At 39.9% G+C, this 24,371-nt stretch overlaps 1 protein-coding gene across 13 annotated transcripts in view; it reads right to left on the bottom strand.

Annotated features, from left to right (window-relative positions):
- Pcdh15 (protocadherin related 15) overlaps positions 1-24,371 on the bottom strand; it is a 1,206,525-nt gene that overhangs the window by 1,080,263 nt on the left and 101,891 nt on the right. For all 13 annotated transcript variants that reach the window (XR_004112186.1, XM_031346915.1, XM_031346916.1 and 10 more), the window contains exon 2: positions 13,378-13,450. The gene's annotated coding sequence lies outside the window, so the exon portion shown is untranslated. The remainder of the gene's footprint in view (positions 1-13,377; positions 13,451-24,371) is intronic.

Raw genomic sequence — 24,371 nt, 5'->3', positions numbered from 1 at the left:
TATGTTTATGCTTTAATTATTTTATGTATTAGGATATTTTTCTATTCTCTGGTCTCTTTTATTATAAGTAAAGTTGTCATATTCATAAAAGTTAAAGAAACAAGGAGTAAAATGTATGAGATTAAAGCCCTAAATCTAAGGTTTCCTGGACCAGTCTAAGTGTGATTGTACTTTGGCTCCAAGCTTTATAGAAAAAAAAATATCTGCCCAGGATCTTCTAATCTTCATAGTCTCTGGTGAAGAGTCTGGCGTAATTCTAATAGGTCTGCCTTTAAATGTTACCTGACCTTTATCCCTCACTGCTTTTAATATTCTTTCTTTGTTTTGTGCATTTGGTATTTTTTATTATTATGTGAAAGGAGGAATTTCTTCTCTGGTTCAGTCTATTTGGAGTTCTGTAGGCTTCTTGTATATTCATGGGCATCTCTTTCTTCAGGTCAGGGAAGTTTTCTTCTATAATTGTGTTGAAGATATTTACTGGCCCTTTAAGTTGGAAATCTTCATTCTCTTCTATACCTATTATCCTTAGATTTGGTCTTCTCATTGTGTACTAGATTTCCTGGATGTTTCAGATTAGGATCTTTTTGCATTTTGTGTTTTCTTTGACTGTTGTGTCAATGTTTTCTATGGTATCTTCTGGACCTGAGATTCTCTCTTCTATCTCTTGTATTCTGTTGGTGATGCTTGCATCTATGACTCCTGATCTCTTTCCTAGGTTTTCTATCTCCATATTTGTCTCCCTTTGTGATTTCTTTATTGTTTCTACTTCCATTTTTAGATCCTGGATGGTTTTGTTCAATCCCTTCACCTATCTGTTTGTGTTTTCCTGTAGTTCTTTAAGGGATTTTTATGTTTTCCCTTTAAGGGCTTCTACCTGTTTACATGTGTTCTCCTGTATTTCTTTAAGGGAGTTATTTATGTCCTTCTTAAAATCCTCCATCAGCATCATGAGATGTGATTTTAAATCCATATCTTGCTTTTCCAGTATGTTGGGGTATCCAGGGCTTGCTGTGGTGGGAGCACTGGGTTCTGATGATGCCAAGTAGTTTTGGTTTCTATTGGTAAGATACTTGCATTTGCCTTTTGCCATCTGGTTATCTCTGGTGTTAGATATTCTTGCTGTCTCTGGCTAAGTTTGTCCATAAGCCTGTGTCAGCACTCCTGGGAGACCAGTTCTCTCCTGGCAGAACTTGTGTACAAAGGGCTCTGGAACAGCCCATGCTCTGGGTGCAGATGGTGGAATGGAAAGATCCTGTCCTAGCTGTTCCACTGTTCCTGTGTTCCACGTGCTCCTGGCTGGCCCAGCTCCAGACAGTTATTGGAGAGAAAGTGGCTACCTCACCTCCAAGCCAGTGAGTGAAAGCACTCCTGGGAGTACAGGTCTCCCTTGGAGGGTCCCACGCACAGCCCAAGCTCTGGGTGCAGATGGAAGACCAGAAGGATCTCATCCCAGCTATTCCACTGATCCTGGGCAGATGTGATACAGACACTAAGAGTACACAAATGTCAGCCCAGGCTACTATACCCAGCAAAACTCTCAATAACGATAGATGGAGAAACCAAGATATTCCATTACAGAAACAAATTTACACAATACCTCTCCACAAATCCAGCCTTTCAAAGGATAATAAATGGAAAACTCCAACACAAGGAGGCAAACTACACCCTAGAAAAAGCAATAAAATAATCTTCTTTTAACAAACCAAAAGGAAGACAGCCAGAAAAAAACATAATTCCACCTCTAACAAGAAAAAAACAGGAAGTAAAAATCTTTTTTCTTTAATATCTCTTAATATCAATGGACTCAATTCCCCAATAAAAAGACATAGACTAACAGACTGGGTACATAAAAAAGACCCAACATATAGTTGCATACAGGAAACCCACCTCAGTGACAAATACAAACACTACATCAAAGGAAAAGGCTGGAAAACAATTCTCCAAGCAAATGGTTCCAAGAAACAAGCTGGAGTAGCTATTCTAATATTGAATAGAATCAATTTTCAACCTAAAGTTATCAAAAAAGATAAGAAAGGATACTTCATATTTATCAAAGGAAAAAAATCTACCAAGAACTCTCTATTCTGAACATCTATACTTCTAATGCAAGGGCACCCACATTCATAAAAGAAACTTTACTAAAGCTCAAAGGACACATTGCACCATACACAATAATAGTAGGAGGCTTAAACACCCTAATCTCAGCAATGGACAGACCATGGAAAAGAAACTAAACAGAGACACAGTGAAACTAACAGAAGTTATGAACTAAATGGATTTAACAGATATCTATAGAACATTTCACCCTAAAACAAAGGAATATACTTTCTTCTTAGCACCTCATGGTACCTTCTCCAAGACAGACAAAACAGGCCTTTACAAAAACGAGAAGATTGAAATAATCACCACAGTCTAAGGTTTGTCTTCAATAGCCACATAAAAAATAGAAAGTCCACATACACCTGGAAGCTTAACAACATTCTACTCAATGAAAACTGGGTCAAGGAAGAAATAAAGAAATAAATTAAAGATTTTTAGAGTTTAATGAAAATGAAGCCACAATATACCCAAACTTATGGGATACAACAACAGCAGTACTAAGAGGCAAACTTATAGCTCTGATTGCCTCCAAAAAGAAACTGGAGAGAGCATACACTAACAGCTTGACAGCACATCTGAAGGCTCTAGAACAAAAAGAAGTAAATACACCCAAGAGGAGTAGAGGGCAGGAAATAATCAAGCGCAGGGCTGAAATCTACCAAATGGCAACAAAAAGAACTATATAAAGAATCAACCAAACCAGGAGCTGGTTCTTTGAGAAAATCAACAAAATTAATAAACCCTTAGTCAGACTAACTAGAGAACACATCATAGAGACAGTATCCTAATTAACAAATTCAGAAATTTAAAGGGAGACATAACAACCAAAAACTGAGGAAATCCAAAAAATCATCAGATACTACTACAAAAGCCTATACTCAACAAAATTGAAAAATCTGGATGAAATGGACAATTTTCTAGACAGATACCAGGTAACAAAGTTAAATCAGGATTAGATAAATGATCTAAACAGTCCCATATCCCCTAAAGAAATAAAAACAGTCATTAATAGACTCCCAACCAAAAAAAGCCCAAGACTAGATGGGTGTACTGTAGAGTTCTATCAGACCTTCAAAAAAGACCTAATACCAATACTCCTCAAACTATTATACAAAATAGAAACAGAAGGTACTCTACCCAATTCATTTTATGAAGTCACAATTATTCTGATACCTAAACCACACAAAGACACAACAAAGAAAGAGAACTTCAGAGTAATCTCCCTTATGAACATTGATGCAAAAATTCTCAATAAATTTCTTGCCAATCAAATCCAAAAACACATTTAAATGAGCATCCATCATGATCAAATGGGCTTCATCCCAGGGATGCAGGGATGGTTCAATATACAGAAATACATCAACATAATCAACTATACAAACAAATTCAAAGGAAAAAATATGATCATTTCATTAGATGTGGAGGAAGCATTTGACAAAATTCAACACCCCTTCATGATAAAAGTCTTGGACAGATCAGGAATTCAAGGCCTATGCTTAAACATAGTAAAAGCAATATACAGCAAACCAGTAGCCAACATCAAACTAAATGGAGAGAAACTTGAAGCAATCCCACTAAAATCAGGGACTAGACAAGGCTGCCCACTCTGTCCCTGCCTTTTCAATATAGTACCTGAAGTCCTAGCCATAGCAATTAGACAACAAAAGGAGATCAAAGGGAAACAAACTGGAAAGGAAGAAGTCAAAATATCACTATTTGCAGAAGATATGATAGTATGCTTAAGTGACCCCAAAAATTCCACCAGAGAACTCCTAAACTGATAGCCAACTTCAGCAAAGTAGCTGGATATAAAATTAACTCAAACAAATCAGTGGACTTCCTCTACACAAAGGATAAAGAGGCAGAGAAAGAAATCAGTGAAACAACACCCTTCATAATAGTCACAAATAATACAAAATATCTTGGTGTGACTCTAACTAAGCAAGTGAAAAATCTGTATGACAAGAACTTCAAGTCTCTGAAGAAAGAAATTAAAGAAGATCTCCGAAGATGGAAAGATCTCCCATGCTCAGGGATTGGCAGGATTAATACAATAAAAATGGCCATCTTGCTGAAAGCAATCTACAGATTCAATGCAATCACCATCAAAATTCCAACTCAATTCTTCACAGAGTTAAAAAGAGCAATTTGAAAATTCTTTTGGAATTAAAAAGATCTAGGATAGTCAAAACATTTCTCAGCAATAAAAGTACTTCTGGTGGAATCTCCATCCCTGACCTCAAGCTGTACTACAGAGCAATTGTGGTAAAAAACAAACAAACAAACAAACAAAAACTGCATGGAATTGGTACTGTGACAGGCAGATAGATCAATGGAATAGAATTGAAGACCCAGAAATGGACCCACACACATATGGTCTCTTGACAAAGGAGCATAAACCATTCAGTGGAAAAAAGACAGCATTTTCAACAAATGGTGCTGGCTGTAGAAGATGAAACTGCATGTAGAAGAATGCAAATCGATCCATTCTTATCTCCTTGTATGAAGGAAGCTCAAGTCCAAGTGGATCAAGGACCTCTACATAAAACCAGAAACACTGTAACTAGTAGAAAAGAAAGTGAAGAGGCTCGAGCACATGGGCATGGGAAAATTTCCTGAACGGTACACCAATAGCTTATGCTCTCAGATCAAGAACTGACAAATGGTACCTCATAAAATTGCAAAGCTCCTGTAAGGCAAAAGACACTGTCAATAGGATACAATGGCAAACAGTGAACAACAAATTGGGAAAAGATCTTTACCAACCCTACATCTGATAGAGAGATAATATCCAACATATACAAAGAACTCAAGAAGTTAGACTCTAAAGAACCAAATAACCTTATTAAAAATGCGGTACAGAGCTAAACAAAGAATTCTCAACTGAGGAAGACTGAATGGCTGAGAAGCACCTAAAGAAATGTTCAACATCCTTAGTCATCTGGGAAATGCAAATCAAAACAACCCTGAGATTCCACCTCACACCAGTCAGAATGGCTAAGATCAAAAGCTCAGGTGACAGCAGGTGCTGGCAAGGATTTGGAGAAAGAGGAACACTCCTCCATTGCTGGTGGGATTGCAAGCTGGTACAACCACTCTGGAAATCAGTTTGGCAGTTCCTCAGAAAATTGTCCATAGTACTACCTGAGGATCCAGCAATACCACTCCTGGGCATATACCCAGAAGATGCTCCACAATGTAATAATGACACATGCTCCACTATGTTCAGAGCAGCCTTATTTATAATAGCCAAAAGGTGGAAAGAACCCAGATGTTCCTCAACAGAGGAATGGATACAGAAAATGCTATTCATTTACACAATGGAGTACTACTTAGCTATTAAAAACAATGAATTCATGAAGTCCTTAAGTAAATGGACAGAACCAGAAATTATCATCCTGAGTGTGGTATCCCAATCACAAAAGAACACACATGGTATGCACTTACTGATAAGTGGATATTAGCCCAGAAGCTTAGAATACCAAGATACAATTCACAAACCACATAATCTCAAGAAGGAATACCAAAGTGTGTATACTTTGATCCTTCTTAGAAGGGGGAACAGAATACCCATGGAAGGAGTTAAAGAGACAAAGTGTGGAGCAGAGACTGAAGGAAGACCATCCAGAGACTGCCATACCTGGGGATCCGTCCCATATATAGTCACCAAACCCAGAAACTATTGTGGATGCCAACAAGTGCTTGTTGAGAGAAGCCTGTTATAGCTGTCTCCTGAGATGCTCTACCAGTGCCTGACAAATACAGAGGTAGAGGCTCACAGCCTACTATAGGACTAAGCACAGAGTCCCCAACGGAGAAGCTAGAGAAAGGACCCAAGGAGCTGAATAATTTTGCAGCCCCATTGGAGGAACAACAATATGAAATAGCCGGTACTTCCAGAGCTCCCAGGGAATAAACCACCAACTAAAAAGCACACATGGTGGTACTCAGGGCTCCCACTGCATATGTAGCAGAAGATGGCCTTCTTAGTCATCAGTTTGAGGAGAGGCCCTTGGTTCTGTGAAGGCTCTATGCCCCAGTGTAGGGGAATACCAGAGTCAGGAAGCAGGAGTGGGTGGGTTGGTCAGCATGTTGAGGGGGAACAGGATAGGGAGTTTATGGAGGAGAACCCAGGAAAGGGGTTAACATTTGAAATGTAAATAAAGAAAATATCTAATAAAAAATAAATTAGTTCAACTTAAAAATCTAAAAATAATAGTTAAGAATTATCACTTGTGTTTGTTTAATAATGAATGTGTTACCCTGCAGGATGTCTAATTTAGGCATTATTTAGGGGCAAAAAAAAATTACTTGGAAACTGTGTTTTTCCCAACTTCTATAACAACTCTGAGATTTTTCTTTTATAAACTTCTCCACGTAGAGCTGCCTATCAGTGAGCGAAGTAGCCATCGAATGGCCAAGGCTGAAGCATGCCTGATGTCACCATACCCTTAATATACCAGTACAAAGAATCACAAGATATAAATACTCTGTAAAGTCTTGTTGCTGTAGTGGAATATCACTAAGAGGCAATCATGGGATACCAGCCGTTGCTCATGCCAGATGGAAAGCTGAACCATCACGTCAAAGCATCAAAGAGTACAATAAGGATGGATTCATGATCCCTAGGAAAAGATCCTGGTAAACTCAGGGAGCACATGCTTCACATTTGATGTGGCAATGACTCCAGATAGATGGATAGATAGATAGATAGATAGATGGATGGATGGATGGATGGATGGATGGATGGACGGACGGACGGACGGACGGACGGACAGACAGACAGATAGATAATATTGCACATCCAAGCACCCATACTGCAGTCCATGGACACAACCAAACCATCCCCAGCTGAGACCCTACTGGGGATAATGGCAGTAAACTCCAAGAACCCTTGCTTCCGAGACTATAGGGACACCTTAAGAAAATACCTACCCTGAGGAGAATTCGTGCCATTCACCATGAAACACCATAGTGAAATGAGCTGGGAAGTCCCCAGAGGATGTGACGGGGTTTGATGACTGTAATCTTTGAGCTCTGAAGTCATCAGGGCTCTCTTTCCTTCAGGCTAATTTCCAGCTTATTTGATCCCTCCAAGTAGTACCCATTAGGTGGTTTGGTGGTTCGACCTAATATTTCACAAAGCAAAAAAATTTTTTTTTGTTCTCGGAGAAGGAAAACGTGTAGTAGTTGTGTGTGTGTGTGTGTGTGTGTGTGTGTGTGTGTGTTATGAATTAGAATCCAGATCTCTCTATGCAAGTATACCATGCCTCTCTTCTGTAGTAGGATGATCTTCACTCTCTGACAGTATAGCAACTTTCTCTAGTTTCAAGTACTTGCAACCTGTGCTTAGTAGTCTCTGGAATACCCAGCCTGACAGTGAATTTCCTCCAGATGTGGGACATACAAAATTGCTTATTTTAGCCAGTCAGCACAGCTGCTACAAGGGATTAGGTCAAAGGTAAACACCTCAAAGGAGGCAAAGCATATGGTGCCTTTATTGAGAACATTTACAACTTCCAGTGGTGGTGAGCCTAGTCTCAAAGTGACATCCCTCAGTCCTTGGTCTATCTTTGTCTGAAGTTTGAAGCAGAAAACCTAGAAATTCTTACATTGTAGCAAATTAGCTCATCTCAATATTTATGCCAATCTGAGATATATTTATTTTCACTTTAAGACATCTTAACCGTGTGTGAAAATAGTCACTATTTATGATTAAATATGAAACAAGTTAGCTAAGTATCTAACACATGATGTTTAAATTATTATTTATCTATTTTATTCTTGCCTCCTAATAATTCATATTTAAAATAACACATACACATATTTGTATAACATAGATTTCTTTGGGCACGCACACTTCACAATTTATAGAATTATGTATTTAATCAGTGATGATAAGTGCCAAATTTGGCTTTGTGATATAATCTGTGAATACTAATTTGAGAATCTCCTGATATGTTAGTAAAAACAGATATAATATTCAAGTTAATTGGCAGGCAGTGGATGTGGCATACTATAATTGATATTCTACACTTCCAATATTTCCAGCATTCCTTGTAAGTGGGAGCTCCAAAGTCAGATCACCCAGTGACCTCCTTCCAAGGCCAAGTTGTCCCCTTTTGATATACAAACCCCATTGTTCACCCAAGCTGAATGACAACCAGTTACATCTGATGGGCTTTCAGAGTGCTTGGAGTCAGAGATAAAAACTTAGGAAGCGATATATTTAAAGAAGCATTAACAACATAGTACCTAATACTGTGACTGAATTTAATCCAGGCCTGGGAAATACAAAATGGGTGATGGGCATTTTCAGATACCTGGAGTCTTTCTCTAGATTTTTACCTAACATCTCAATGGTATAGAAGGACAATCTGTACATGAATATACATGTGTGCATTTATCCCACCTAAGACAGGAAGAAAGGAGAACAGGTGGGATAGGTGGGAGAAGAAGGCCTCTAGTGTTTTGTTGTTGATGAGGCAATTGTAAAAATACCACCTCATTTGGGCCTTGTAACAGAACTACAGAGTGTGAAGGACAACTATTATCATTCTCATTTTAGAAATGATGAAAGAGCTTAGAGCCCTGTGTGGCTAAATGACTTTAATAGAGCCAAATAGCCCATAAATGGTGGATTTGGGATTATATTTTAGATCTTTTTGATGGCAAATCCCTCTGAAGTCTTATTCTATTTTGCAGTTATAATGTACCACTCATAAATAAGTATTAAATCTAAAAGAGATGCTAATACGGTTTCAAACGGAGACGCTATTGAATATTTTATAACATCCCTCTCTGACAGGATCAGCTGGTGTCATTTAGATCTGACACGCCTTCGCTTTCCTTCCCTCAAAAGACAATTGATTCTCTTTATTTTTTTTTCCTTCTCACCATAAAAGTTTATCAGATTGTATTTATCAAGCTGTGGGATGGATATGCTATAGATTGGCTAGAATCATCTTTCACACATCCAAAAGTCTCATAAAATACTTCAAGACTCCTGCAGGAATCTGTAGGTATCTTCCCTCTCTCTTCTTCAACACAAGGACACAGCCAGAAATTGCTTTCCCCTCCCACAAACACATGGTCATGTGATCTATTTCTGGACCATCAAGTACCAGTGGAAAGGAATGTTACTCCCTCTGGGACATTTGGTCCTCTTGTGGTAAAGAGGACCACATACTTGGAACAGCCATTTCTTCATATGTGGGATCAGAGGCTGCAGGGTGCTGCAGTCTACAGTGTGACACTATGTTCATTCACTACTGGGACATTCAAGCAAGGATTGGATGTTCCCTGAACACTCAAAATGACTATAGCATGTGGCTCTTTAAACGTACAGTATGAGTGACATAATTACATACTGTGAACATGAATGCTTCTGACTTCCTTCCTCGCAGACTTAGATACTGTGAACATGGCGTCCTTCCTCACAGGCTGTCTGGAAAGCCATCCTGCTTACATTCTTCAGAGCCTGGCCTTCCTTTTTGGTACCCTGCTGACATGAACTTGTCACTTCATATTCCTCTGTCTAGTGACTACCAGCAGATAAAGAAGGGGCTGTCAGTGCATCACCTCCCCCAAATCATTATCTGCCCCGGTATAGAGAGGCCTTCTCAGCACCCTTTCTGTTGTAACACAGAAAAGATGTAACACTCCTAGCAGTGGTTTTCAATGAAAAATTATTTACTATTGTTGGGGGAGTGGAATCTCACAAATTATCTATGCTGAGATCAGAGCAAAATTGTAGCTTGTTCTCTCCTTTAACCTTGTGGGTTCTGGGGAGGTGACTCTGGTCGTCAGACTTGGTGGCAGGTCCCTTTACCGGCTGAGACCACCTTGCCAGTCCATTGGTTTCAAATTAATCTGAAATACCATCCGTACACAAAGCCTTGTCTTATTTCTACACCAGAATCTTTTGACTTGCCATCAAAAAGATCTGAAATCTAATCCCAAATACACACACACACACACACACACACACACACACACACACACATACACCTAAGGTTTTAATATCATAGGTTTCATTGTAGTCTCCTCTGTCTCCCTGCAAATTTACTACCATGGCTCCTGGTAGACCCTGCAGGTCCCTAAGGGCGGGCTCAGCCTGTAAGGGGTTCCCCTCAAAACAGAGATGATGTTGATCTGAAGACCACCCTCACCTGGCTCCAGAATTGGGTTTTCTGCAGAAAACGATTCCCAAACCCATTGTTTCTTTGTAGGTATATAGCACCCAAGAATGTTATTATAGACATAAGCATGATTTCCTGCAAAGCCTAAGCATTAGAAAGTTTTCTCTTATGAATAAAGAATGAGGTTTTTTTTTTCAGTATAGATACATTTGGAGTTCCTTTTGAATATCATTCACAGGCATGGAAAATATAGCTCACAACTCAAATCCAGCCCTCAGCTGTTTTGGTAAAATCTTCCTGAGACACGGCCATACTCATTTGTAGAAACTCCATGGTTCAGATTTGTAAATCATGTGGCTTGTTTAACCCCAGAGGCTGCATCTTCATTATAAAAGGGGAGGCAGGGAGGGAGGAAGCTGACGCTTACATTGTCCCTGGAGTCAGATCTCTTCTAGCATCCCCATCTCTCACAAGTGGACACAATTCAAGCTAATGGAGTAAAGAGTACCTGAGGACTCCTGGCTGGCCTCTCACAGCATCACTGTGCCCTCATATAAAACTCCCTAGGATGATTAGACTATACTCTGCCTTATCCATTTGTTATCCTTTGACCGCTTAGCAAAACTGAGAAAACTAGTCGAAATACTCATCGATATAAACCATTTTAAATAGATTTCACATTACATATATTTATTATGGCGTGATTATTTTTCCAGTATAGATAAATCTAGAATTTCCTCTGCATATCATTCAGAGGCATGGAAAATACAGAACACAGCTCGAATCCAGCCCTTGACTGCTCTGGTGAAGTATCTCTAGGACACAGCCACACTCTTTTGTAGAAACTCGTTGGCTCAGATTTCATTATTAGGAAACAATTTAGAGAGTTAAATAAGAATACAGTCTGCTATGACTTTAAACAGTTAACTAATATAATATCTATAAAGAAAAATATATCGAGGTTAGGTAACTGAAGAATGAATTTATCATTGAGGTTTCTACACTGTCACTGAACTCTCTCCTTCACTGTGTTCTTCTTAATTAGCTACTTAATAGTGCCTAGAAATACAACAACTGCTCAAGGGAAGACTTTCTATATATTAAGATCAAAACAAAACAAAACAAAATATAGCCGGAAAATCTCTCAAAGAGTGCCCTATCACACACTTTCTATTTTAATGAACTTTATTGGGTGTAATAAATTCATGCAAGGCCTTTTTTTTTTTTTTGACAGCATCTAACCTAATACACACACACCTACCATAAATGTGAAGTGAAAAAGGCATCTACAAAGGACGGTAACCATCATCATTCCTCAGCAGTGAGAGGCTTGCGAATCTTCTGTGTAAAAGGGTTCTGTGAGGGCCATTCAGCTAAGAAACCATTTCTGCCGATCTGGTTCCTTTTCTAAGATTTTAGTTTTTTAGTGATATGTAGATGTGCATATATGGGTGTGCATGAGAGACAGACAGACAGACAGACAGAGACAGAGACAGAGACAAAGAGACAGACAGTGTGTGTGTGTGTGTGTGTGTGTGTGTGTGTGTGTGTGTGCACCTGCTCTCAAGTACGAGGTCAGTGTTTAGGAGGCAGAGGAGTTTGCTGGATCGCCAGAGCTAGAGTTACAGGTGTTTGTGAGACAGGATGTGTGAGCTGGGAACCTAACTCCATCCGTAAGAGCAACAAGTGCTGTAACTGGTGTTCGATCCTCTAGCCCTTGTTCATCATCTGCTTCTGTGCCCAGCTTGCTGGCCACACATCCCTATGCATGCAAACATATGACCTTATAATCCACAAAAATCTTCTTAAGACAATAAAGTATCCATGGTGACTTCTCGTTTAAAAGGGCTGAGACAATTCGTCAAGAACCCACTGTGAACTGGAAGCAGCAAGAATGTTTTAGGCCCTGGATTTGTCCCCTTTCAATATTTATTGCATTTATCTACATTTCTCGTGATTCCCTTGAATGGAAAAATAATCTGAAATGTATTATGGTTTTGGGGCCTTACGTATTTTTTCACTAGGAGTAAAAGTTATGGTGGAAACTCCATGCTTCGTCCACTTGCATTCAACACTCAAACAAGGGCAATCTGAAAAGTGGAGTAGATCTTTAAATTGGATTTATGATTGGAGATAAATTATTTCAAGTCTTTGTCTTCAAAATTTTATCAGTTCTCCTACAAAATATCATTCTCATCAATGGTGGATTCATTTGTATAATAGGCAGCATATGTTTAACTATTAAATTTGGTGACTTTAAAAGATGTTTAAAGCGAATTTTTAGTTTTTTTATTGTAAAATAACAAATTATACTTGTATGCACCACAAAGAATGATTTTTAATATAATGAGTTAATGTCTGCATAAACTCAAATATCATAAACACTCTGTGGTAAGAACATGAGAACTCAGCCTGTTACATAGTAGATACCTCCAGAAAAATCCTGCCTATTCTACTTGAGCCACTAGAGAATAAAAGGTTCTATCCTTACTCTATTTCTCTTTATTTAAATGATCATGAGATGAATAGATTGTTTCTCTCACCACTGCTGTTGTAGGTGAAATGTTATCTTAATTCCTATTTTGTGATTCTAAAATTCCAAGGCCATGCCTACAACTGAATCATGGGCTGCACTTCAGAAACACATAACAGCAAATTGATTTTCATCCAGAAAAATGTCAACATTGGGCCTGTAACACTTGGCTGTGGTTTTCTGAATGACCAGCTTCAAAAGAAACAGCAGACCTGACAGTTCCTTGACATTGTTTGATAGATGCAAGGCTTCTCCTACGTTACCACTGGGATGTGCTCCAAGAGAATGACCAAATCAATGGAGAACAATAAATCTAAACGGAGTAGAAGGTTTGCTTATTCTAAATGTACAATAGGAGATATTTCACTCCTGTAGAGAAAGTTTGGTAAACTCTCTGATTAACTCCCTTTTCTTCTTTCTGGCTTTAGATGAATCAGATAAAAATAAATCTACTTAAAGATCTTTCAACAGCACTCCCAAATTAACTTCTAGGCACAGTGAATAAATTTAATGGGAAACACTGGCCAGTGTAGTGTTTTTCTTCTGAGATGGAGAAAAAGTACATGAAGGTTACAAATCCAAGGAACCATCGTCACTACTCACCTTCCTGTCTTGTCCCTCTGTCCTCACCGGGTCAGGACCTCAGCCTTTTGTAAAGAAGGACACCTCCATCATCCTAAAGAGAAAGTTACAGATCATTGTCTCATTAAAAACAAATTTGCTCTGTACAGAGTATGAGTTGCTTATTTACTTGCACATGGTATTCATGCTTGAAATGAATTGTTACAAACTATGAAGAACCCATCGTACAACCCCAAATGAAAAGTAAGGGATACTGAATAGTCATCGGACATGGACGGACACAGGGTACTGGGTAGGGCAGGGGGCAAGTAGGAGAGCTAGGATGGGGATCAGGTGTGGAGAGGGCTGAGAGTGAGAATGGAAATCAATGGGAGGCATCTCTGGGAGTGCCTGGAGGTCTGGCAGAGGGGAGGATATAGGGATTTTCGTGGGGGTGACTCTAGGTGAAGAACCCTACCAGAGGGGGATATGGAGACTGAAGTGGCCACCCTGTAGCCAGGCAGGATTTCCAGAGAAGGGAGGGGGATATCAGTCTACCCACAACACCATCAATCCAAAATTTGTCTTGGCTACAAGATGTGCAGGAATAAAGATGGGGCAGAGACTGAGGGAGCAGCCAACCAATGACTGCCCCAAGTTGAGACACCCCCCATGGGAGAGAGCCAACCATAGACACTATTAATGATACTTTGCTATGCTTGTAGACAGGAACCTAACATAACTGTCTCCTGAGAGGCTTCATCCAGCACCTAATAGAAAGAGATACAGAGACCCACATTTGTAGCAAATGTGTAGCTTGGTCTTCCTATGAACCCCCTTATAAGTGGATCAAGGACTGTCTTGGTCTCTCTTCCTTGCAGTTGGACCCCTCTCCCCCCACCTGAACTGCCTAGTTGGGACTCAGCCTAGTCCTGCTGGAAATAGATGTCCCAGGGTGGGGTGGTTTTCAAGGGGGGGTTGGTTCCCTTCTCTGAGAAGAGGAAGAGGGACAATGAAAGGAGGGATTTGTAAGTGTGTGCTGGGAGGAGAGTGGGGGGGGGCTATGATTTGGAAGTAAAGTGAATAAAAATAACTAAATTATTGAAAAGAAAAATATTTGAATATAGAAATTGTGAATCAGCTTATTTGGAATTTGCTCCAGGGCAAACGTGCTGTCAAATGGGTTCTGGGTTCTTTTTTGTATTTAGAATATGAGAATGCACTTCCCACTGAAAACCTTGCTGGCTGGCTGGCTGGCCCTAGTGAGGAATGACAGAATAAGTTCTTAAAAACGTACCATTTGGTGGCAGTTTGATTTTCACCCAGAAATGTAACTAGACACCACGAGCCTTACCTCTGAGGTAGGGGATGGGGCTCATTCCTGTTCAGTGTTTATATAGGATACGTATAGGACTCTGGCTTCACCATCAACACCACAAAAAGTTAAAAAGACAAATGTACTTTTAAGTCCAATTATTTCAAGATTTACATAGACTTTTAAGTCTCTCTCTCTTTCTCTCTCTCTCTTGTATGTGTGTGTGTGTGTGTGTGTGTGTGTGTGTGTGTGTGTGTGTGTAGGGGTGGGCATGTGGATATGAGTACAGCGCTTGAGGATACCAGGAGAGTCAGATCCACTGGAGCTAGAGTTCCAGGCGGTTGTGAGCTGCCATAATGGTGCCGAGAGGAGAGCCTGAGTTCTGAAAAAGAGCAGCTCTCTCCAGGCCCTCTATCTAAATTTTGGTGAAAAAATGTATCATACATCATTACCATTACCATCTCAGTGTTATGGATTGTTTTGATAAAGAGGAAAAAATCATATGTTACAATGAATTGATGAAAAGCGTTTTAGCTCTTATTTATTATTATTAATATTTATTATTATTATTATTATTATTATCCCTACTAGAATTGTTACAGACCATCGCTAAACAGAAATTGTCAGTGATAGATGAACAAAACCTGTGTTTTCTTCTTCAGCACATGAATTTTCCTTGAGTATGCAAAAGAAATGATCTCCTAGCTGCCATAATTACTTACCAACATTCTTCCCTAAAGACACGTGCTCACTCATCCCATGAGATCATGAGAGGGCTTCCTTTCTGGCTTACACAGTGGGCTAAGTATAAGCTAAGGCACAGAACAGCACAAGCAGCTCCTGAGAGAGCAGTGTTGTGATGGAAAAGGATTAAAATCAAGGCATTTCTGAGAGTAAAGTTAAAGTGATTATGCTTTGCACGTGGCCACTCCAGAGGGCCTGGGTGCTGATTCATTACTGGGTTGCTTTGAAGTCTCAATGGCCTTTGGCTACCCCGGGTGCTACAATAGTCCCATGGGAATCACACTTCAAGAACACGCATCCACTCATTACTGCTGAGAGAGCTTATACAGAATATAACACTATCTCTCACATAATATTCATGGTATTGTTAGAATGCAAAAAAAAAAAAAAATCAGAGGTGCAAAAGGAAGAGGAAGGCCTGTGCATGTTCAGATAAGTGCAGACATTAAATATATGCTTCTTTTAAAGAGGTAATTATTTTAGGTTATCTCTACTTGAGAAAATTCTTTATTCATTCTCACACTTTCTTTTTTGAGAGACGGTGATTGCTTTGTGTGTTTTCAAACCTTTTAGATACATAGGGTCAGCAAAACCACGTTTTATGCAAATAAGCAAAATCAGAGAAATCATAAGCACCAGGAGCTCGTCCTCCACACAGGAATCCCTGTCACTCTGTATTTGACTGGGGCTATGGGCGTGCCTTAATTGTTGTTATTCAGCTTATTAGTCGCACTTGTAGTCAGGAACAGAGGAACAAAAGAGTCATGGATATCTGCGCAGTTGCTTTTAGTTCCTCAGCACACATACGATCTGTATCGAAACTATTTAAACTCAGGAAAAGACTTAGAGAAGTCTGACAGTATCAAAGAAGGAAAAATCAAGAATCAAGCCTGTTTCAATGTCAATTGCATGCATGTGTGCCAACGTGTGTCTGTGTGGTCACCCGCTGTTCTTGCATTCTTCCATGATTTAGACGCACGGAAGGTCATGGTTAATTCGGTAGGTGACACTTCACGAGGTGTATCTTATGGATGTATTTGTAGATGTCCTAGTTGTTCGGTTGTTTTTAAGATTGCTGTGAGAAACTGCTCTGACAAAAATAACCCTTAGGGTGAGAGTGCTTATCTGGCTTGCAGTTCTAAGCAGCAGTCCGTCATTGTGCAGAAATCAAGGTTGGGACTTAAGGAAGCTCGTCAGATTACCTCAACAGTCTGGCACAATTCCATATCCAAGAGCAGAGGGTGGGAATGCATATACCTGCATTTACTGTTCAGCTCTCTTTCCTGCCTCTGGCTCTGCCCAGGACCCCAGGATGATGGAATAGTGCTACCCACATTCAGGCTGGGTAGTCCCATCTCAAGGAGCTCAATTAAAGAAAAATCTTCCCAGGCAACCATTGGACTGAGTGCAGGGTCCCCCATAGAGGAGTTAGAGAAAGGAGTTGAAGGGGTTTGCAACCCCATAGGAAGAACAACAATATCAATCAACCAGACATCCCAGAACTCCCAGGGACTGAATGATCAACAAAGGAGTATACATGGCTCTAGCTACATATGTAGCAGAGGATAGCCTTATCATGCATCAACGGGAGGAGAGGTCCTTGGTCCTATGAAGACTTGATGTGTAGGGGAATGGAAGGTAGGGAGGTGGGAGTGGGTGGGGAGGTGGGAGTGGGTGGGTGGGTGGATGGCAGAACACCCTCATAGAAGCAGGGGGAGGGAGGAAGTGATAGGGTGTTTCCGGGAGGGAGGGAAACTGGAAAAAGGAATAACATTTGAAATGTAAAGAAAATATCCAAGAAAAAAAATAAAAAGGAAATCTTCCCACAGACATGTCCACTAGCTAACTCGACAGAGACAATCCTTCATTGAGATGTTTTTCCCTTGTGAATCTAGATTATGCCAAGGTGATGTTCAAAACTAAGCATCAATGGGGATGCAGAATGAGTCCAGCAATTAAGAGCACTGGCTCCTCTTCCAGAGGACCTGGGTTTGGTTCCCAGCATCCACGAAGTGGCTCATAACCACTCATAACTATAGCTCAGATGCTCTGAAGCTTCTTTTAATCTCTGTGGGCCCTGGAAATATTTGGTGCACATTTGTATATGTAGAGAAAAGACCCTTACATATAGAATAAAACGTGGAAATTTAAAAGTTTTACCAAATCTATCACAGTGGTGGCTAACTTCAAAAATATAACATTAAAATTGCAACTTTTGACAATTTATCAATTACTTTGTATCTACTATATAATATTTTGTGCCACACATGTCATATAGACTTGAATTTTGCAGAATTTGACCGAGTAACCTGTAGGATGGAGCCACCTTATTGCTTATCTATAGATCTTCATCTTCTATTTAGTAAAGCACAGACTTTTTTTTTTTAAATTTCAGCATTTACTATTCCTCTCTTAAATTGAAATTTTCTTCCTTAGCATAGATAACTGATACTCACTTCTCTGTAGCTCATATCAAACTATAACAATATCTTGGATCCAAGTGAAATTGGCTTTTATGGAAAGGAGAGTTCGTGGTCCAAAACATGAATTTCTATATTTAAAATGTTCTTATTTCCCACAGATAAGATATTTTGCCAATCCATCCTGAGCACGAAAATATTCAATTTTACAGAAAACAGAAGATCCGTGTCACAGAAGTACCACAGTAGTCCTACTTTCTGTAATGAAATCTCGTGGAACTATTATTCTGTGTCACAATATGAATTTATTTTGTAATGATATGGGTACTGCAGACGTAGTTCAGCAGTATACTGCTTGCCTGCCTGACTGCCAGCTTTGGGTTGGATCCTTAGCACTAAAACCCCTTGCAATACAACACAAAACTGCTTACTTTTATTTTTATATCTTTGCTTAAAATTTATACTTTCACTTAAATCAAATACTGCCAGTCAAAATCCTCAGAACCTTAAATGTGAGCTAGCCTGTCTACAATATTCAATAAATAATCAACAAATTCCATCTCTCCATCAAGCCCATTAGAGCTTGCTAGTGTGGGAGGCTGCGTTCTTCTTCACATGCAAATAAATATACATTGTGCAGAATATCCAAAGAACATTGTAGAATTCTGAAGCAATTCAGGGAACGACCCAATGTGGAAGAATCCAGAAGACAGTCCCCATGAACACCAAGAGTTTGGATAGAAATTTGAAAGAAATAAGGCCATGAGATGAAGTGTGAAGAGAGATGAAATCAGAAACCATGAACATCAAAAGCCAGGAAGGTGTGCAGTGAAGTTGATAACTCTGTAAGAGTGTGCTTCAACTCCACTTACATGACTTGTAGAATGGAGAAGGATCAGGTCCTGGAAGTTGTACCTAAGGAAACTGAATTTTATGCCTTTGGGAAACATTAATGTATAGGTCCCAATATGTACATCAGTAAAATTAAAGTATATAATTAAGAACTGGGGAAGATAGCCACCCATCGCTCAGGGTGCAGGTGACTGACAAAACTGGTCACATGAGACCTACGTCACAGAGGAAAATCAGTGAGGCAACTGGGATAAGCCTAAGGCTGTGAGTAACAAGGAGAGCTTATATTTTCAGTAGGACAGAAACTGCAAGAACGGCAAAGCAATAGAGCCGAAATTCGTTTGTTTGTTCCTCATGGTAAAAATTGCCATAAAAATAAATTTAATTTGGATTAATTTAAATTAGCATTTTGATTCCATGTTTCCTAAAATACAAAATGATCTCGGTCGGTCAATAAGATTCTGTCATAGACACATGGGTCTTGAACTTTTTCTTCACTCTGCCTTGAGTGTTCAGATGATGCTTCCAACTGTACATCCCTGGTGCCCTGGTGAAAATGTTTGACTTATTTTCGCTTAACGTGCATGCGGCAGAATTTTGTGCAGCTTGTCTTAGACCATTGTGGTCAAAGTGGCTTTGATGGCATTGCTCTTAAATTATAGCACGGAGGATAGCAGGTCGAAGAAAAACACATAATAAGCTAAGAAAGTGTAATTTGAAAAAGTAGCACATTGGCTTTGAAGACATTTCATCAGAACACCCTATGGTGGTGTTGATTGGGATGTGGCTTTACTGGGGGTCATCAGCAATGCTGACTGAATCAGTGGGAACTCCTTAAGTGAACCCCAGAACACATAAAAGACTGATGAAAATCATGCCATGTGACAGGAAGAAGAGAAACCAATGTCACATTGAAGACAATGAATGGATGAACAAATAAAGATGCGATATCCCAAGACAATTCATTCAGCAAATTTAACAATTCTTTTTATTTATAAACTCAATGTCACTTTGAAATAAGGTTCTAAAGACCTTTCCATTTTAATGTCTTTGCTGCTTTGAAGTGGAGATACATGAAACCAAGTTTTCTAAAGTTTTAACAAAACAAAACTAAGAGATGAAGAAGTAGGTCTTTCTCTTTTAATAGCTCCAGGTTCTGATTTCAAAGTTTCAGTTTACTATTATGTTCCACATTTCTTTGTCTACCACAGGAATACACCTCTGTCAAGCCTTCATTCCCAGGTGCAGGGGCAGGCACACACACAAACAGGCACATGCATACACACACACACACACAAACACACACACACTACCATGCAAACACTTTGTACAAACTGACACCCTCATTTATACATAACCACACACATGTGCAAGCACTCATTCATAAATACACCAACGTGTACACACTTTCCCATATACACTCAGACACCCTAAACACTCACGCAGTCTTATACAAATGGTCATACAGACATGTTTCTGCATTCACATATGCATAATAATATGCACACTCCGCTCTTACAGCGTACATAATCCCTAAGGACACAGACTCTGAAATTTTTCCACTTGAAATTAAATGTCCTGGGTGGTGGTGGAGCACAACTTTAATCCCAGCACTTGGGAGGCAGAGACAGATAGATTTCTGAGTTCCAGGCCAGCCTGGTCTACAGAGTAAGTTCCAGGACAGCCAAGGCTGTACAAAGAAACCCTGTTTCAAAAAATCAGAAAAAAAAATTAAATCTCTGCAATGGAAAGGTATCTGTAATTGGGTGTGGTTTAGCCTCTCCTTTCTGGCTTTCATCATCCAGACCTGTTAAGTGGGACTCCACCTTACATGAGAAATAGATAAACTGACACGTGTCAATCACCTGAACCTTCATCTAGGGAGGCTTCGTAACCATTAATTGACATCGCCACTACCACTGTTAGTACTGCTTTTATAACAGATCAGCAGAATAGCTGTGCAGAAAAGCCATAAGTAAACTGTGGATTCACTGGAGAGAAGCACAGGATTTTCTTTTAGGTTTTCAGAAAAAATCTATGTTCAGTGACACGAGGAAATCACTCAGTGATACAGGATGGGGAACACAGAGGACAGTGAGATAGTAATCAAAAGACACGTGACCTCTGTAAACTTAAAAGAAGGGGAACCGCCCATGTCTCCAGCCCATGTGGTCAAAATTACTGCTTTGATATAAATGTCTATAACATATCCCAGGGAGGCCATGTACACACACAGTCCTCAGTTTCTCTTCTGCATTCTGTTGTGATGACTGATGTGTTATGCTTTTTACTGAGGAGATGAAAATAATTATACATCCCAGATAGGGTGACAGAGGAACAAAGACTCCACACAACTACAGTGTGGTAGAGCCATGCATTTAGTTAGGGTTGATTCTGAAGAATGGGTGAAGAGGTCTTTCTATGCTTTTCAATGGGTGATAATGTCAAAGTTTAGGGAAGTCCTTTCATTTTGATCTCTTACAGATTCTGCTCAGTTTTTGCTATATACAGTAAATGGTTGCATTAATGATTAAAAGATATTTGTACCTAACCAATGGGCAGAAGCTGCTGACCCCTGTGATTGAATTAGAGAAAGGCTGGAAGAAGCCGAGGAGGAGGGCAACCCTGTAGGAGGACCAGCAGTCTCAATTAAGCTGGACCCCCAATATCTCTCAGACACTGGACTACCAACCAGGCAGCATTCACCAGCTGATATGAGGCCCCCAGCACATACATAGCAGAGGACTGCCAGTTTAAAGTTATGGTTGGGTGGGGGTGGGGTGGAGACATCCCTGTGGAGATAGGGGGTGGGAAGGAGCAATGGGATGTGGAAGAGTTGGAGGGTGGACCTGGAGCTGGGAATAAAATCCAGAGTGTAAAAAATAAATAGATAAATAAAAGACAATTAAAAAATTTGTCTTTCAAAAACATACTTCAGTTGTGTGTATGCATATGTACATGCTTATGAGATTGTGGGAACCCACGGAGGCCAGAAAAAGGTATTGGATCCCCTGGAACTGGAGCTGCAAGTGGTTGTGAAGCACTCAACTTGGGTCCTAGGAGCCACACGCCAGTCTTCTGTGAGAGGACTGCTGCTCCTACCCATGGAACCATCTCCACAGCTCCTGATAGGCTTTGTCTAATATGTATTTCTACTATATTTTTTTTATTAGATGTTTCCTTTATTTAAATATCTCCTTTCCCAGGTTCCCCTCCAAAAATAAAATAAAATAAAATTAAAACAATCCCCTGTTTCTCCCCCCTCCCCCTGCTCACCATCCCACCCTCTCCTGCTTACTGGCCCTGGCATTCCTCTACACTGGGGCATAGAACCTTCACAGGGCCAAGGTCCTCTCCTCCCACTGATGACTGACTTGGCCATCCTCTGCTAGACACATGCTGCTCGAGCCATGAGTTCCACCATGTGTACTCTTTGGTTGGAGTTTTAGTCCCTGGGAGCTCTGAGGGTACTAGTTAGTTCATATTGTTGCTAGTCCTAACGGGCCACAAACCCTTCAGCTCCTTGGTTCCTTTCTCTAGCTCCTTCATTGGGGACCCTGTACTCAGTTCAATGGATGGTGTGAGCCTCTACTTCTGTATTAGTCGGGTACTGTCAGAGCCTCTCAGGAGACAGCTACATCAGGCTCCTGTCATCCAGCACTTGCTGGCATCCACAATAGTGTCTAGATTTGATGACTGATTATGGGAAGGATTCCCAGGTGTAACCATCTCTGAATTGTCCTTCCTTTAGTCTCTGCTCCATAGTCAGTCTCTACAACTCCTTCCATGGGTATTTTGTTCCCCCTTTTAAGAAGGAACGAAATATCCACACTTTGGTCTTCGTTCTTCTTGAGTTTCTTGTGGTTTGTGATTTGTACTTTGTGTATTCCGATCTTCTAGGCTCATATCCACTTATCAGAGAATGCACACCATGTGTGTTCTTTTGTGACTGGGTTACCTCATTCAGTATGATATTTTCCAGGTCCATCCATTTTCTCAAGAATTTCATAACTTCATTGTTTTTAATAGCTAAGTAGCACTCCATTGTGTAGATGTACCACATTTTCTGTATCCATTCCTCTGTTGAGGGACATCTGGGTTGTTTCCAGTTTCTGGCTATTATAAATAAGGCTGCTATGAACATGGTGGAACATGTGTCCTTATGACATGTTGGAGCATCTTCTGGGTTCCTTTTTAAACACTGACTTTTAAGATGGATAAAGAATTAAGAGCTGTAAAGGTGTGTTATTCAAGTGCTAGAAACCACCACATCAGAAGCATTTTAAATGTACTTTTTTTTCTATTCATTTTACAAATCACTGTATTACAGTTATGCTACTATATCTCTTAATGTGCCTACATAGCCTATTGGCATTTCCCCATTTTCCACAGGTAGTATATGACTGACACTACTCAGTCATATCAGTCACTGTGAGACTATTTCTCAAGCAGTATAGCATCTGTTTGTTAAAGTTAGGGTCCTTCAGTACCTTTCTTTCAATACCTTTTTTTTTCTGTTTAAAATAGTCAACAGCCCTGGCTTGTCCTTCTCCTTGCCTAAGACATTCCTTATTTTCTCCTGTTCTTCAGTCTCTCTACCGCTATTGAGTTTTTGTGCCATATTACATCCAACTGCTTGTTTCCTAAGAGATGCCCAAGTATCATCCTGTTCCCTTCCTAAGAGATGCTCAAGTATGATTCTGTTCCCTTCCTAAGAGATGCCCAAGTATCATCCTGTTCCCTTCCTAAGAGATGCTCAAGTATGATCAAGTTCCCAGTGTCCTAGATTTATATGAGGGCAGATGAAAAAGATGTCCTTGTAACCTGTACCTTAGTGGAAATAAGCAATAAGTACAATATTATGGTGGGTATTAATTTGCTACCACAAACAGAACACAAGCTAAGATAGACAATGGTTGCTTCTAAAATTCAGGAATGGGCACTGATCTCAGGGAAGATGTGAGCACAGCTGCAGTCCCATCATCCTCCACTTCTTTTGTAGTTACAGCCTCAGTTCAAACAAATCTTTGCGATTCCTAACACTGTGTCATTGTCAATAATAAATTAACCATCAAAGCGTTATCTGTGAAATCAGTTTTTCTGTTAGAAAAGTCTGCCTCGCTGAGTATACACAACCCTACTGTGAGCACAGAAGGTCAGGCACACGTGGATCCAGCACTGGAAGGGTGAGTAGTTTTGAATGGATTAGAAGTTATGCTGCAAATAGCTTTACTATTGCCATGGCATCTCCAATCTGTTCATTGTTTTCCTGAGTTGTCCAATCATTTCTTTGTATATGAAAACAGGAATTTCACAGACTTTTGGCACTAGGTATGCAATGTCAAAAGTTTAACTATCTAGATAAAATTCTCAGAAAAGTGCTTAATCTATGTATAATTCCCCAATCTGTCAGAGACTGTGAGTTCAGCTAAGAGGTTTAATGCTCATCTAGCATGTATGAGATCCAACATTAATTTCCAAAAATCTTTTTTTTTTTTTTAGATATTTTCTTTATTTACATGTAAATTTCTCCATTCCCAGTTTCCCCTCCAAAAAACAAAGAAACAAACAAAAACAACAAAAACAAACCCCTGTTGCCTCCCACTTCCCCATGCCTGCCACCCCGCCCTCTCCCACTTTCTGGCCCTGGCATTCCCCTACACTGGGGCACAGAACCTTCACAGGGCTGAGGTCCTCTCCTCCTA

The sequence above is a fragment of the Mastomys coucha genome, unplaced genomic scaffold (genome assembly GCF_008632895.1).
Source record: "Mastomys coucha isolate ucsf_1 unplaced genomic scaffold, UCSF_Mcou_1 pScaffold3, whole genome shotgun sequence".
NCBI lineage: Eukaryota > Metazoa > Chordata > Mammalia > Rodentia > Muridae > Mastomys > Mastomys coucha.
Note: the sequence above shows the minus strand (reverse complement) of the source record. Positions and strands in the feature narration are given on the sequence as shown.